Consider the following 15625-nt stretch of genomic DNA (forward strand, 5'->3'; position numbering starts at 1 on the left):
ATGCAAAATTTTGAGATTTATGAGTAAAATAAGGAAAAGATATATTTTTTTATTTTTGAATTTTAATGATGAAAGAGAAAAACAACAAAATGACACTAAACTTAGAAATTTTAGATCAAAACAAAGAGAACAAACAAGAAAAATTTGAATGTCAAGATGAACACCAAGAACACTTTGAAGATCAAGATGAACACCAAGAACAAATTTTTGAAAAATTTTTAGGTAAATAAAAGCACAAGGGACACTGATGAGCGGATAATTTATACGCTTTTTGGCATTATTTTTAGTATGTTTTTAGTATATTTTAATTAGTTTTTATTATATTTTTATTAGTTTTTAAATAAAAATTACTCTTCTGGACTTTACTATGAGTTTGTGTGTTTTTCTGTGATTTCAGGTATTTTCTAGCTGAAATTGAGGGACCTGAGCAAAAATCTGATTCAGAGGCTGAAAAAGGACTGCAGATGCTGTTGGATTCTGATATCCCTGCACTCAAAGTAGATTTTCTGGAGCTACAGAAGCCCAATTGGCGCGCTCTCAATTGCGTTGGGAAGTAGACATCCTGGGCTTTCCAGCAATATATAATAGTTTATACTTTGCCCGAGATTTGATGGCCCAAACAGGTGTTCCAAGTCAGCTCAAGAATTCTGGCGTTTAACTCCAAAACTGGCACAAAAGCTGGAGTTAAACGCCCAAAGTGGCACAAAAGCTGGCGTTTAACTCCAAGAAAAGTCTCTACACATGGAAGATTCAATTCTCAGCCCAAGCACACACCAAGTGGGCCCGGAAGAAGATTTCTGCATTAATTACTGATTTCTGTAAACCCTAGGCTACTAGTTTTCTATAAATAGGACCTTTTGCCATTGTATTTACACACTATAAATCTTGGGACGTTTAGTCCTTAGACCTTTGAGGCTAGCCATTCGGCCATGCTTAGACTATTTGTTCTTATGTATTTTCAATGGTGGAGTTTCTACACACCATAGATTAAGGTGTGGAGCTCTGCTGTTCTTCATGAATTAATACAAAGTACTATTGTTTTTCTATTCAACTCAAGTCTATTTCTTCTCCAACATATTCATTCGTTCTTCAACTTGATGAATGTGATGATCCGTGACACTCATCATCATTCTCACCTATGAACATGTGCCTGACAACCACCTCTGTTCTACTAGCAATGGCTTGAATGCGTATCTCTTGGGTTTCTAATCTAAGATTGGAACCTTCGTGGTATAGGCTAGAATTAATGGCAGCCATTCCTGAGATCTGGAAAGTCTAAACCTTGTCTCTGGTATTCCGAGTAGGATCTGGGAAGGGATGACTGTGACGAGCTTCAAACTCGCGATTGTGGGGCGTGTAACAGACGCAAAAGGATCAATGGATCCTATTCCGACATGATCGAGAACCGACAGCTGATTAGCCGATGTTGTGACAGAGCATCAGGACCATTTTCACTGAGAGGACGGGATGTAGCCATTGACAACGGTGATGCCCAACATAAAGCTTTCCATGGAAAGGAGTATGAATGATTGGAAGAAGGCATTAGGAAAGCAGAGGTTCAAGGGGAACAAAGCATCTTCATACGCTTATCTGAAATCCACCAATGAATTACATAAGTATCTCTATCTTTATTTTATATTTATTTTATGTTTATTTTCATCATCTTAAACTCCATAACCATTTGACTCCGCTTGACTGAGATTTACAAGATGACCATAGCTTGCTTCAAGCCGACAATCTCCGTGGGATCGACCCTTACTCACGTAAGGTTTATTACTTGGACGACCCACTGCACTTGCTGGTTAGTTGTGCAAAATTATGACAAAGTGTGATTCACGTTTAAGAGCTCCAAGTCTTTGGTGCCATTGTTGATGATAACAATTTTGTGCACCAAGTTTTTGGCGCCGTTGCCGGGGATTGTTCGAGTTTGGACAACTGACGGTTCATCTTGTTGCTTAGATTAGGTACTTTTCCTTTTTATTTTTCAAAAAAAAAAATTTCAAAAATACAAAAAGATTTTCTATTTTGTTCTTCAGAGTTTTTAAGAATGAATTCTATAGTTTCATGATGATTTGTTGAAATCTGGCTGGCTGAGAAGCCATGTCTAATCTTTTGGACCGAGGTTTCAACTTATCATCACAAGAGCTTGTTGATTTCTATCAATTTTGCTGTTGAAAGCAATGATCTGCTAAAGCTTGGCTGGCCATTGGCCATGTCTAGTGTTTTGGACCGGAGCTTTCATTGAAAGCTTGGCTGGCTAGTAAGCCATGTCTAATTCCTGGACCGGAGTCTTAGACTAGCATTGCATGATTCCTGGAATTCTTATTAAAAGTTTTGATTCTCTTTATTTTCTTTTCTATATAAGTTTCGAAAATCACAAAAAAATTTATAAAACCATAAAAATCAAAAATATTTTATGTTTCTTGTTTGAGTCTAGTATCAATTTTTAAGTTTGGTGTCAATTGCATATTTTTATTCTTCTTGCATTTTTGGAATTTATACATATTGTTCTTCATTGATCTTCAAGTTGTTCTTGATGATTTCATTGCTCTGATCTTCAAATTCTCTTGTTTTTTTATGTTTTGTTGTTTCCTACATGCATTTTTACATTGTTATAGTCCTTAATATACAAACTTTTAAGTTTGGTGTGTTACATGCATTGTTTATTTGATCTTAGTTGCATTTTTATTGATTCCCATCATCAAAAATTCAAAAATATTTTGTAAAACTATGTCTTTTCAAGTCAATAATACAGAAAATTGAAGATTCAGAACATTCAATAGAGGAATCAAACAGAAAAAGCTGGGCGTTCAAAACGCCCAGTGAAGAAGGAAAACTGGCGTTTAAACGCCAGCCAGGGTACCTGGCTGGGCGTTTAACGCCCAAAAAGGTAGAGATTTGGGCGTTAAACGCCAGAATGGGCACCATTCTGGCGTTTAATGCTAGGATGACACTAGAGGGAAGATTTTGTTTTTAATTCACATTTTTTTCAAGTTTTCATAATTTGTCAAAATCAAATCTTTTTCAAATCATATCTTTTCAATCATATCTCTTTCAAAATCAATTTCTTTCCATTTTATATTTATTTTTACTATTTTCAAAAATCCTTGCTATAATTAAAGATTTACTTCAAAATTTTCAAGTTGTTACTTGCCTATTAAGAAAGGATCAAACTTTAAATTTTAGAATCATATCTTTTAATTTCTTGTTAGTCAAGTAATCAACTTTAATTTTAAAAACTTTCTTTTTCTAAATTGATTTTCAATCATATCTTTTCAATCATATCTTCTCAATCACATCTTTTTCAAAATTAATTTTCAATCATATCTTTTTAAATTCTGATTTCAAAATCTTTTTCAAAAATCACTTGATTTCTTTCTCAATCTTAGTTTTCGAAAACCAATTTCCAAATTTTCAAAATCTCTTACTTTAATTTCAAAAATTTCTTCCCCTCTTCTCACATCTTTCTATTTAAGGGACTAAGACTCCTCATCAAGGTGCAATTCAAACTCTGTCCCTCTTGATAAGTTCGAATTCCCTCTTCTCCACCTCCTCCTTCTATTCTTATTTTCCTCTGACACCTCAAGGAATCTCTATACTGTGACATAGAGGATTCCCTACTTTCTTGTTCTCTTCTCTTTCATATGAGCAGGAACAAAGATAAAGGCATACTTGTTCAAGATGATCCTGAACCTGAAAGGACCTCGAAGAGAAAGCTAAGAGAAGCTAAAGAACAATTCTCTTTAGAGGGCCTAACAGAACTTTTCAAAGAAAAAGAAACCATGGCAGCCGAAAACAACAACAATGCCAACAATACAAGGAAGGTGCTTGGTGACTTTACTGCACCTACTCCTGATTTCTATGGGAGAAGCATCTCTATCCCTGCCATTGGAGCAAACAACTTTGAGCTTAAGCCTCAATTAGTTTCTCTAATGCAATAGAATTGCAAGTTTCATGGACTTCCATTGGAAGATCCTCATCAGTTCTTAGCTGAGTTCTTGCAAATCTGTGACACTGTCAAGACCAATGGGGTTGACCCTGAAGTCTACAGACTTATGCTCTTTCCTTTTGCTGTAAGAGACAGAGCTAGAACATGGTTGGATTCACAACCTAAGGAAAGCCTGAACTCTTGGGAAAAGCTAGTCAATGCCTTCTTGGCAAAGTTCTTTCCACCTCAAAAATTGAGTAAGCTTAGAGTGGAAGTCCAAACCTTTAGACAGAAGGATGGTGAGTCCCTCTATGAAGCTTGGGAGAGATACAAGCAATTGATAAGAAGGTGCCCTTCTGACATGCTTTCAGAATGGAGCATCATAAGAATCTTCTATGATGGTCTGTCTGAACTATCCAAGATGTCATTGGATAGCTCTGCTGGAGGATCTCATCATCTGAAGAAGACGCCTGCAGAAGCTCAAGAACTCATTGAAATGGTTGCAAATAACCAATTCATGTACACCTCTGAAAGGAATCCTGTGAATAACGGGACAACTCAGAAGAAAGGAGTTCTTGAGATTGATACTCTAAATGCCATATTGGCTCAGAATAAAATATTGACCCAACAAGTCAATATGATTTCTCAGAGTCTGTCTGAAATGCAAGCAGCAACAGGCAGTACTAAGGAAGCTTCCTCTGAAGAAGAAGCTTATGATCCTGAGAACCCAGCAATGGAAGAGGTGAATTACATGGGAGAACCCTATGGAAACACCTATAATCCTTCATGGAGAAATCATCCAAATCTCTCATGGAAGATCAACAGAGACCTCAACAAGGTTTCAACAACAACAATGGTGGAAGAAATAGGTTTAGCAATAGCAAGCCTTTTCCATCATCTTCTCAGCAATAGACAGAGAATTCTAGGCAAAACCCCTCTGACTTAACAACCATTGTCTCTGATCTAATCAAAACCACTCAAAGTTTCATGACTGAAACAAGGTCCTCCATTAGAAATTTGGAGGCACAATTGGGTCAGCTGAGTAAGAAAATTACTGAACTCCCTCCTAGCACTTTCCCTAGCAATACAGAAGAGAATCCAAAAAGAGAGTGCAAGGCAATAATAACATCTCACATGGCCGAACATGGAGAGGAGGAAGAGGCAGTGATTCCCACTGAGGAAGACCTCAATGGACGCCCACTGACCTCCATGGAGTTCCCTAATGAGGAACCATAGGAATCTAAGGCTCACACTGAGACCATAGAGATTCCATTGAATTTACTTTTGCCATTCATGAGCTCTGATGAGTATTCTTCCTCTGAAGAGGATGAATATGTCACTGAAGAGCAAGTTGCAATGTACCTTGAGCAATCATGAAGCTAAATGCCAAGTTGTTTGGTAATGAGACTTGGGAGAATGAACCTCCATTGCTCATCAAAGAACTAGATGACTTGACTAGGCAGAGATTACCTCAATAGAGACAGGATCCTGGAAAGTTCTCAATCCCTTGTACCATAGGCACCATGACCTTTGAGAAGGCTCTGTGTGACCTAGGGTCAAGCATAAACCTTATGCCTCTCTCTGTAATGGAGAAGCTAGGGATCTTTGAGGTACAAGCTGCAAGAATCTCACTAGAGATGGCAGACAATTAAAAGAAATAGGCTTATGGGCTTGTAGAGGATGTCTTGGTAAAGGTTGAAGACCATTACATCCCTGCTGATTTGATAGTCCTAGAGACTGGGAAGTGTATGGATGAATCCATCATCCTTGGCAGACCCTTCCTAGCCACAGCAAAATCTGTGATTAATGTTGACAGAGGAGAATTAATCATTCAAGTGAATGGAGACTCCCTTGTGTTTAAAGCTCAAGGATATCCCTCTGTCACCATGGAGAGGAAGCACGAAGAGATTCTCTCAATATAGAGTCAAACAGAGCCCCCACAGTCAAACTCTAAGTTTGGTGTTGGGAGGCCACAACCAAACTCTAAGTTTGGTGTTGAACCCCCACATTCAAACTCTAAGTTTGGTGTTGGGAGGTTCCAACATTGCTCTGAACATCTGTGAGGCTCCATGAGATCCCACTGTCAAGCTATTGACATTAAAGAAGCGCTTGTCGGAAGGCAACCCAATCGTTACTATTCTATGATAATCTTCTATTTTCTATTGTTATTTTATGTATTCTATAGGTTGATGATCATGTGAAGTCACAAAAACAATTGAAAATGCAAAAACAAAGTGAAAAACAGAATGAAAAATAGAACACCCTGGAGGAGATAGTTACTGGCGTTTAAACGCCAGTAAAGGTAGCAGGATGGGCGTTAAACGCCCAGTCTAACACCATTCTGGGCGTTTAACGCCAGAAAAGGGAACCAGACTAGCGTTTAACGCCAGGAATGGGCAAGAAGCTGGCGTTAAACACCAGAAATGGGCAGCAGCCTGGCGTTTAATGCCAGGATTGGCAGAAAGGGGCGTTTTGCACGCCACATGGTGCAGGGATGAGAAATCCTTGACACCTCAGCCCCACAGGATCCCCACCTATCCCACCACTCTCTCTCTTCTTCACTCATTCACCAATCACCTCAATACCTCTTCCCCAAATACCCCTCACCTATCAAATCCCACCATTCTCTTCACCACTCATATCCATCCTTCATAAAACCCCACCTACCTCACCATTCAAATTCAAATCACTTTCCCTCCAAAACCCACCCTCTATAGCCGAACCATACACACCCCTCTCACCCCTATATAAAACCATCTTCACTCCTTCATTTTCACACAACCTAAACACCACTTCTCCCTCTTGGCTGAAACACAAAGCCCACTCCATCTCCTCTATTTCTTCTTCTTCTACTCTCTTCTTTTTTCTTTTGCTCAAGGACGAGCAACCTTCAAAGTTTGGTGCGGTAAAAGCTAAAGCTTTTTGTTTTTTCATAACCATTTATGGCACCAAAGGCCGGAGAAACCTCTAGAAAGAGGAAAGGGAAGGCAAAAGCTTCCACCTCCGAGTCATGAGAGATGGAGAGATTCCTCTCAAGGGTGCATCAAGACCACTTCTATGAAGTTGTGGCCAAGAAGAAGGTGATCCCCGAGGTCCCTTTTAAGCTCAAAAAGGGCGAATATCCGGAGATCCGACATGAGATTCGAAGAAGAGGTTGGGAAGTTCTCACCAACCCTATTCAACAAGTCGGAATCTTAATGGTTCAAGAGTTCTATGCCAATGCATGGATCACCAAGAACCATGATCAAAGTGTGAACCCGGATCCTAAGAATTGGCTTACAATGGTCCGAAGGAAATACTTGGATTTTAGTCCGGAAAATGTAAGGTTGGCATTCAACTTGCCTATGAAGCAAGGAGATGCACACCCCTACACTAGAAGGGTCAACTTTGATCAAAGGTTGGACCAAGTCCTCATGGACATATGTGAAGAGGGCGCTCAATGGAAGAGAGATTCAAGAGGGAAGCCGGTTCAACTAAGAAGGCATGACCTCAAGCCCGTGGCTAGGGGATGGTTGGAGTTCATCCAACGCTGAATCATTCCCACTAGCAACCGGTCCGAAGCTACTATAGACCGGGCTATCATGATACATAGCATCATGATTGGAGAGGAAATGGAAGTTCATGAGGTTATATCTCAAGAACTCTACAAGGTGGCGGACAAGTCCTCTTCTTTGGCAAGGTTAGCCTTCCCTCATCTCATTTGTCACCTTTGTAATTCGGTTGGAGTTGACATAGAGGGAGACATTCTCATTGATGAGGACACACCCATCACTAAGAAAGGGATGGAAAAAACAAGAGAACCTCATCAAGAGCTTGAGGAAATTCCTCATCATGAAATCCCTGAGATACCTCAAGAGATGCATCTTCTTCCACAAAACTATTGGGAGCAAATCAACACCTCCCTAGGAGAATTGAGTTCCAACATGGGACAACTAAGGGTGGAGCACCAAGAGCATTCCATCATCCTCCATGAAATTAGAGAAGATCAAAAAACCATGATAGAGGAGCAACAAAGGCAAGGAAGAGACATTGAGGAGCTCAAGCACTCCATAAGATCTTCAAGAGGAAGAACAAGCCGACATCACTAAGGTGGACCCGTTCTTTAATCTCCTTGTTCTTTATTTTCTGTTTTTCAAATTTTTATGCTTTATGTTATTTATGTTTGTGTCTTTATTACATGATCACTAGTGTATAAGTGTCTATGCCTTAAAGATATGAAAATGAATCCATCACCTTTCTTAAATGGAAAATGTTTTTAATTGAAAAAGAAAAAGAAGTGCATGAATTTCGAATTTTAAAACAGTTTAATTATTTTGATGTGGTGGCAATACTATTGTTTTTCTGAATGAATGCTTGAACAGTGCATATTTTTGAATTTGATTGTTTATGAATGTTAAAATTGTTGGCTCTTGAAAGAATGAAAGGAAAAGGAGAAATGTTATCTGATGATCTGAAAAATCATAAAATTGATTCTTGAAACAAGAAAAAGCAGTGAAAAGCTTGCAGAAAAAAAAAAGAGGCGAAGAAAAAAAGAGAGAAAAGAAAAAGAAAGAAAAAGAAAAGCAAGTAGAAAAAGCCAATACCCCTTTAAACCAAAAGGCAAAGGTGATAAAAAGGATCCAAGGCTTTGAGCATCAGTGGATAAGAGGGCCCACAGGAATAAAATCCTGGCCTAAGCGGCTAAACCAAGCTGTCCCTAACCATGTTCTTGTAGCGTGAAGGTGTCAAGTGAAAACTTGAGACTGAGCGGTTAAAGTCGAGGTCCAAAGCAAAAAGAAGAGTGTGCTTAAGAACCCTGGACACCTCTAATTGGGACTCTAGCAAAGCTGAGTCACAATCTGAAAAGGTTCACCCAGTTATGTGTCTGTGGCATTTATGTATCCGGTGGTAATATTGGAAAACAAAGTGCTTAGGGCCACGGCCAAGACTCATAAAGTAGTTGTGTTCAAGAATCAACATACTTAACTAGGAGAGTCAGTAACACTCTTTGGATTCTGAGTTCTTATAGATGTCAATCATTCTGAACTTCAAGGGATAAAGTGAGATGCCAAAACTGTTCAGAAGCAAAAAGCTAAAAGCCCCGCTCATCTAATTAATACTGATCTTCATAGATGTTTTTGGAGTTCATTGTATATTCTCTTCTTTTTTATCCTATTTGATTTTTAGTTGCTTGGGGACAAGCAACAATATAAGTTTGGTGTTGTGATGAGCGGATAATTTATACGCTTTTTGGCATTGTTTTTAGTATGTTTTTAGTATATTTTAATTAGTTTTTATTATATTTTTATTAGTTTTTAAATAAAAATCACTCTTCTGGACTTTACTATGAGTTTGTGTGTTTTTTTGTGATTTCAGGTATTTTCTGGCTGAAATTGAGGGACCTGAGCAAAAATCTGATTCAGAGGCTGAAAAAGGACTGCAGATGCTGTTGGATTCTGACCTTCCTGTACTCAAAGTGGATTTTCTGGAGCTACAAAAGCTTAATTGGCGCGCTCTGAATTGCGTTGGAAAGTAGACATCCTGGGCTTTCCATCAATATATAATAGTCCATACTTTTCCCGAGATTTGATGGCCCAAACAGATGTTCCAATTCAGCTCAAGAATTCTAGTGTTTAACTCCAAAACTGGCACAAAAGCTGGAGTTAAACACCCAAACTGGCACAAAAGCTGGTGTTTAACTCCAAGAAAAGTCTCTACACATGGAAGCTTCAATGCTCAGCCCAAGCACACACCAAGTGGGCCCGGAAGAAGATTTCTGCATTAATTACTGATTTTTGTAAACCCTAGGCTACTAGTTTTTAATAAATAGGACCTTTTGCCATTATATTTACACACTATCAATCTTGGGACGTTTAGTCCTTAGACCTTTGAGGCTGGCCATTTGGCCATGCTTACACTCTTTGTTCTTATGTATTTTCAACGGTGGAGTTTCTACACACCATAGATTAAGGTGTGGAGCTCTGCTGTTCTTCATGAATTAATACAAAGTACTATTGTTTTTATATTCAACTCAAGTCTATTTCTTCTCCAAGATATTCATTCGTTCTTCAACTTGATGAATGTGATGATCCGTGACACTCATCATCATTCTCACCTATGAACATGTGCCTGACAACCACCTCTGTTCTACTAGCAATGGCTTGAATGCGTATCTCTTGGGTTTCTAATCTAAGATTGGAACCTTCGTGGTATAGGCTAGAATTAATGGCAGCCATTCCTGAGATCCGGAAAGTCTAAATCTTGTCTGTGGTATTCCGACTAGGATCTGGAAAGGGATGACTGTGACGAGCTTCAAACTCGCGATTGTAGGGCGTGTGACAGACGCAAAAGGATCAATGGATCCTATTCCGACATGATCGAGAACCGACAGCTGATTAGCCGATGTTGTGACAGAGCATCAGGACCATTTTCACTAAGAGGACGGGATGTTGCCATTGGCAATGGTGATGCCCAACATAAAGCTTGCCATGGAAAGGAGTATGAATGATTGGAAGAAGGAATTAGGAAAGCAGAGGTTCAAGGGGAACAAAGCATCTTCATACGCTTATCTAAAATCCACCAATGAATTGCATAAGTATCTCTATCTTTATTTTATGTTTATTTTATGTTTATTTTCATCATCTTAAACTCCATAACCATTTGAATCCGCCTGACTGAGATTTACAAGATGACCAAAGCTTGCTTCAAGCTGACAATCTCCGTGGGATCGACCCTTACTCACGTAAGGTTTATTACTTGGACGACCCAGTGCACTTGCTGGTTAGTTGTGCAGAATTGTGACAAAGTGTGATTCACGTTTAAGAGCTCCAAGTCTTTGGCACCATTGTTGATTATCACAATTTTGTGCACCAAGTTTTTGGTGCCGTTGCCGGGGATTGTTCGAGTTTGGACAACGACGGTTCATCTTGTTGCTTGGATTAGGTACTTTTCCTTTTTATTTTTCGAAAAAAAATTTTCAAAAATACAAAAAGATTTTCTATTTTGTTCATCAGAGTTTTTAAGAATGAATTCTAGAGTTTCATGATGATTTGTTGAAATCTGGCTGGCTGAGAAGCCATGTCTAATCTTTTGGACCGAGGTTTCAACTTATCATCACAAGAGCTTGTTGATTTCTATCAATTTTGCTGTTGAAAGCAATGATCTGCTAAAGCTTGGCTGGCCATTGGCCATGTCTAGTGTTTTGGACCGGAGCTTTCATTGAAAGCTTGGCTGACTAGTAAGCCATGTCTAATTCCTAGACCGGAGTCTTAGACTAGCATTGCATGATTCCTGGAATTCTTATTAAAAGTTTTGATTCTCTTTATTTTCTTTTCTATATAAGTTTCAAAAATCACAAAAAAATTTATAAAACCATAAAAATCAAAAATATTTTATGTTTCTTGTTTGAGTCTAGTATCAATTTTTAAGTTTGGTGTCAATTGCATGTTTTTATTCTTCTTGCATTTTTCGAATTTATACATATTCTTCTTCATTGATCTTCAAGTTGTTCTTGATGATTTCATTGCTTTGATCTTCAAATTCTCTTGTTTTTTTATGTTTTGATGTTTCCTACATGCATTTTTACATTGTTATAGTCCTTAGTATACAAACTTTTAAGTTTGGTGTCTTACATGCATTGTTTATTTGATCTTAGTTGCATTTTTATTGATTTCCATCATCAAAAACTCAAAAATATTTTTTAAAACTATGTCTTTTCAAGTCAATAATATAGAGAATTGAAGATTCAGAACATTCAGCAGAAGAATCAAACAGAAAAAGCTGGGCGTTCAAAATACCCAGTGAAGAAGGAAAACTGGCGTTTAAACGCTAGCCAGGGTACCTGGCTGGGCGTTTAACACCCAAAAAGGTAGAGATTTGGGCGTTAAACGCTAGAATGGGCACCATTCTGGGCGTTTAACGCCAAGATGACACTAGAGGGAAGATTTTGTTTTTAATTCACATTTTTTTTAAGTTTTCATAATTTTTCAAAATCAAATCTTTTTCAAATCATATCTTTTCAATCATATCTCTTTCAAAATCAATTTCTTTCCATTTTATATTTATTTTTACTATTTTCAAAAATCCTTGCTATAATTAAAGATTTACTTCAAAATTTTCAAGTTGTTACTTGCCTATTAAGAAAGGATCAAACTTTAAATTTTAGAATCATATCTTTTAATTTCTTGTTAGTCAAGTAATCAACTTTAATTTTAAAAAATTTCTTTTTCTAAATTGATTTTCAATCATATCTTTTCAATCATATCTTCTCAATCACATCTTTTTCAAAATTAATTTTCAATCATATCTTTTTAAATTCTGATTTCAAAATCTTTTTCAAAAATCACTTGATTTCTTTCTCAATCTTAGTTTTCGAAACCAATTACCAAATTTTCAAAATCTCTTACTTTAATTTCAAAAATTTCTTCCCCTCTTCTCACATCCTTCTATTTAAGGGACTAAGACTCCTCATCAAGGTGCAATTCAAACTCTGTCCCTCTTGATAAGTTCGAATTCCCTCTTCTCCACCTCCTCCTTCTATTCTTATTTTCCTCTGACACCTCAAAGAATCTCTATACTGTGACATAGAGGATTCCCTACTTTTTTGTTCTCTTCTCTTTCATATGAGCAGGAACAAAGATAAAGGCATACTTGTTCAAGCTGATCCTGAACCTGAAAGGACCTCGAAGAGAAAGCTAAGAGAAGCTAAAGAACAATTCTCTTTAGAGGGCCTAACAGAACTCTTCAAAGAAGAAGAAACCATGGCAGCCAAAAACAACAACAATGCCAACAATACAAGGAAGGTGCTTGGTGACTTTACTGCACCTACTCCTGATTTCTATGGGAGAAGCATCTCTATCCCTGCCATTGGAGCAAACAACTTTGAGCTTAAGCCTCAATTAGTTTCTCTAATGCAATAAAATTGCAAGTTTCATGGACTTCCATTGGAAGATCCTCATCAATTCTTAGCTGAGTTCTTGCAAATCTGTGACATTGTCAAGACCAATGGGGTTGACCCTGAAGTCTACAGACTTATGCTCTTTCCTTTTGCTGTAAGAGACAGAGCTAGAACATGGTTGGATTCACAACCTAAGGAAAGCCTGAACTCTTGGGAAAAGCTAGTCAATGCCTTCTTGGCAAAGTTCTTTCCACCTCAAAAATTGAGTAAGCTTAGAGTGGAAGTCCAAACCTTTAGACAGAAGGATGGTGAGTCCCTCTATGAAGCTTGGGAGAGATACAAGCAATTGATAAGAAGGTGCCCTTCTGACATGCTTTCAGAATGGAGCATCATAAGAATCTTCTATGATGGTCTGTCTGAACTATCCAAGATGTCATTGGATAGCTCTGCTGGAGGATCTCATCATCTGAAGAAGACGCCTGCAGAAGCTCAAGAACTCATTGAAATGGTTGCAAATAACCAATTCATGTACACCTCTGAAAGGAATCCTGTGAATAATGGGACAACTCAGAAGAAAGGAGTTCTTGAGATTGATACTCTGAATGCCATATTGGCTCAGAATAAAATATTGACCCAACAAGTCAATATGATTTCTCAGAGTCTGTCTGAAATGCAAGCAGCAACAGGCAGTACTAAGGAAGCTTCCTCTGAAGAAGAAGCTTATGATCCTGAGAACCCAGCAATGGAAAAGGTGAATTACATGGGAGAACCCTATGGAAACACCTATAATCCTTCATGGAGAAATCATCCAAATCTCTCATGGAAGGATCAATAGAGACCTCAACAAGGTTTCAACAACAATAATGGTGGAAGAAATATGTTTAGCAATAGCAAGCCTTTTCCATCATCTGCTCAGCAACAGACAGAGAATTCTAGGCAAAACCCCTCTGACTTAACAACCATTGTCTCTGATCTAATCAAAACCACTCAAAGTTTCATGACTGAAACAAGGTCCTCCATTAGAAATTTGGAGGCACAATTGGGTCAGCTGAGTAAGAAAATTACTGAACTCCCTCCTAGGATTCTCCCTAGCAATACAGAAGAGAATCCAAAAAGAGAGTGCAAGGCAATAACCACATCTCACATGGCCGAACATGGAGAGGAGGAAGAGGCAGTGATTCCCACTGAGGAAGACCTCAATGGACGCCCACTGACCTCCATGGATTTCCCTAATGAGGAACCATGGGAATCTGAGGCTCACACTGAGACCATAGAGATTCCATTGAATTTACTTTTGCCATTCATGAGCTCTGATGAGTATTCTTCCTCTGAAGAGGATGAATATGTCACTGAAGAGCAAGTTGCTATGTACCTTGGAGCAATCATGAAGCTAAATGCCAAGTTGTTTGGTAATGAGACTTGGGAGAATGAACCTCCATTGCTCATCAAAGAACTGGATGACTTGACTAGGTAGAGATTACCTCAATAGAGATAGGATCCTGGAAAGTTCTCAATCCCTTGTACCATAGGCACCATGACCTTTGAGAAGGCTCTGTGTGACCTAGGGTTAAGCATAAACCTTATGCCTCTCTCTAATGGAGAAGCTGGGGATCATTGAGGTACAAGCTGCAAGAATCTCACTAGAGATGGCAGACAATTCAAAGAAATAGGCTTATGGGCTTGTAGAGGATGTCTTGGTAAAGGTTGAAGACCATTACACCCATGCTGATTTTATAGTCCTAGAGACTGGGAAGTGTATGGATGAATCCATCATCCTTGGCAGACCCTTCCTAGCCACAGCAAAAGCTGTGATTAATGTTGACAGAGGAGAATTGATCATTCAAGTGAATGGAGACTCCATTGTGTTTAAAGCTCAAGGATATCCCTCTGTCACCATGGAGAGGAAGCACGAAGAGCTTCTCTCAATACAGAGTCAAACAGAGCCCCCACAGTCAAACTCTAAGTTTGGTGTTGGGAGGCCACAACCAAACTCTAAGTTTGGTGTTGAACCCCCACATTCAAACTCTAAGTTTGGTGTTGGGAGGTTCCAACATTGCTCTGAACATCTGTGAGGCTCCATGAGAGCCCACTGTCAAGCTTTTGACATTAAAGAAGCGCTTGTTGGGAGGCAACCCAATCGTTACTATTCTATGATAATCTTCTATTTTCTATTGTTATTTTATGTATTCTATAGGTTGATGATCATGTGAAGTCACAAAAACAATTGAAAAAGCAAAAACAAAGTGAAAAACAGAATGAAAAATAGAACACCCTGGAGGAGATAGTTATTGGCGTTTAAAAGCCAGTAAGGGTAGCAGGATGGGCATTAAACGCCCAGTCTGGCACCATTCTGGGTGTTTAACGCCAGAAAAGGGCACCAGACTAGTGTTTAACGCCAGGAATGGGCAAGAAGCTGGCGTTAAACACCAGAAATGGGTAGCAGCCTGGCGTTTAATGCCAGGATTGGCAGAAAGGGGCGTTTTGCACGCCACATGGTGCAGGGATGAGAAATCCTTGACACCTCAGCCCCAAAGGATCCCCACCTACCCCACCACTCTCTCTCTTCTTCACTCATTCACCAATCACCTCAATACCTCTTCCCCAAATACCCCTCACCTATCAAATCCCACCATTCTCTTCACCACTCACATCCATCCTTCATAAAACCCCACCTACCTCACCATTCAAATTCAAATCACTTTCCCTCCAAAACCCACCCTCTATAGCCGAACCATACACACCCCTCTCACCCCTATATAAAACCATCTTCACTCCTTCATTTTCACACAACCTAAACACCACTTCTCCCCCTTGGCCGAAAC

At 38.8% G+C, this 15625-nt stretch overlaps 2 non-coding genes across 2 annotated transcripts; both read right to left on the bottom strand.

The window, feature by feature from the left end:
- Positions 1 to 4187: 4187 nt before the first annotated feature.
- Positions 4188 to 4295, bottom strand: LOC148544877 (small nucleolar RNA R71). The gene has a single exon (XR_015900243.1). It is a non-coding gene; the product is annotated as a small nucleolar RNA R71 (small nucleolar RNA).
- An 8776-nt stretch (positions 4296 to 13071) lies between these two features.
- On the bottom strand, positions 13072 to 13179 carry LOC148544878 (small nucleolar RNA R71). The gene has a single exon (XR_015900244.1). It is a non-coding gene; the product is annotated as a small nucleolar RNA R71 (small nucleolar RNA).
- Between the last annotated feature and the right edge of the window lie 2446 nt (positions 13180 to 15625).

Source organism: Arachis ipaensis, chromosome B9, assembly GCF_059453495.1.
Source record: "Arachis ipaensis isolate K30076 ecotype BB chromosome B9, ASM5945349v1, whole genome shotgun sequence".
Classification (NCBI taxonomy): domain Eukaryota; kingdom Viridiplantae; phylum Streptophyta; class Magnoliopsida; order Fabales; family Fabaceae; genus Arachis; species Arachis ipaensis.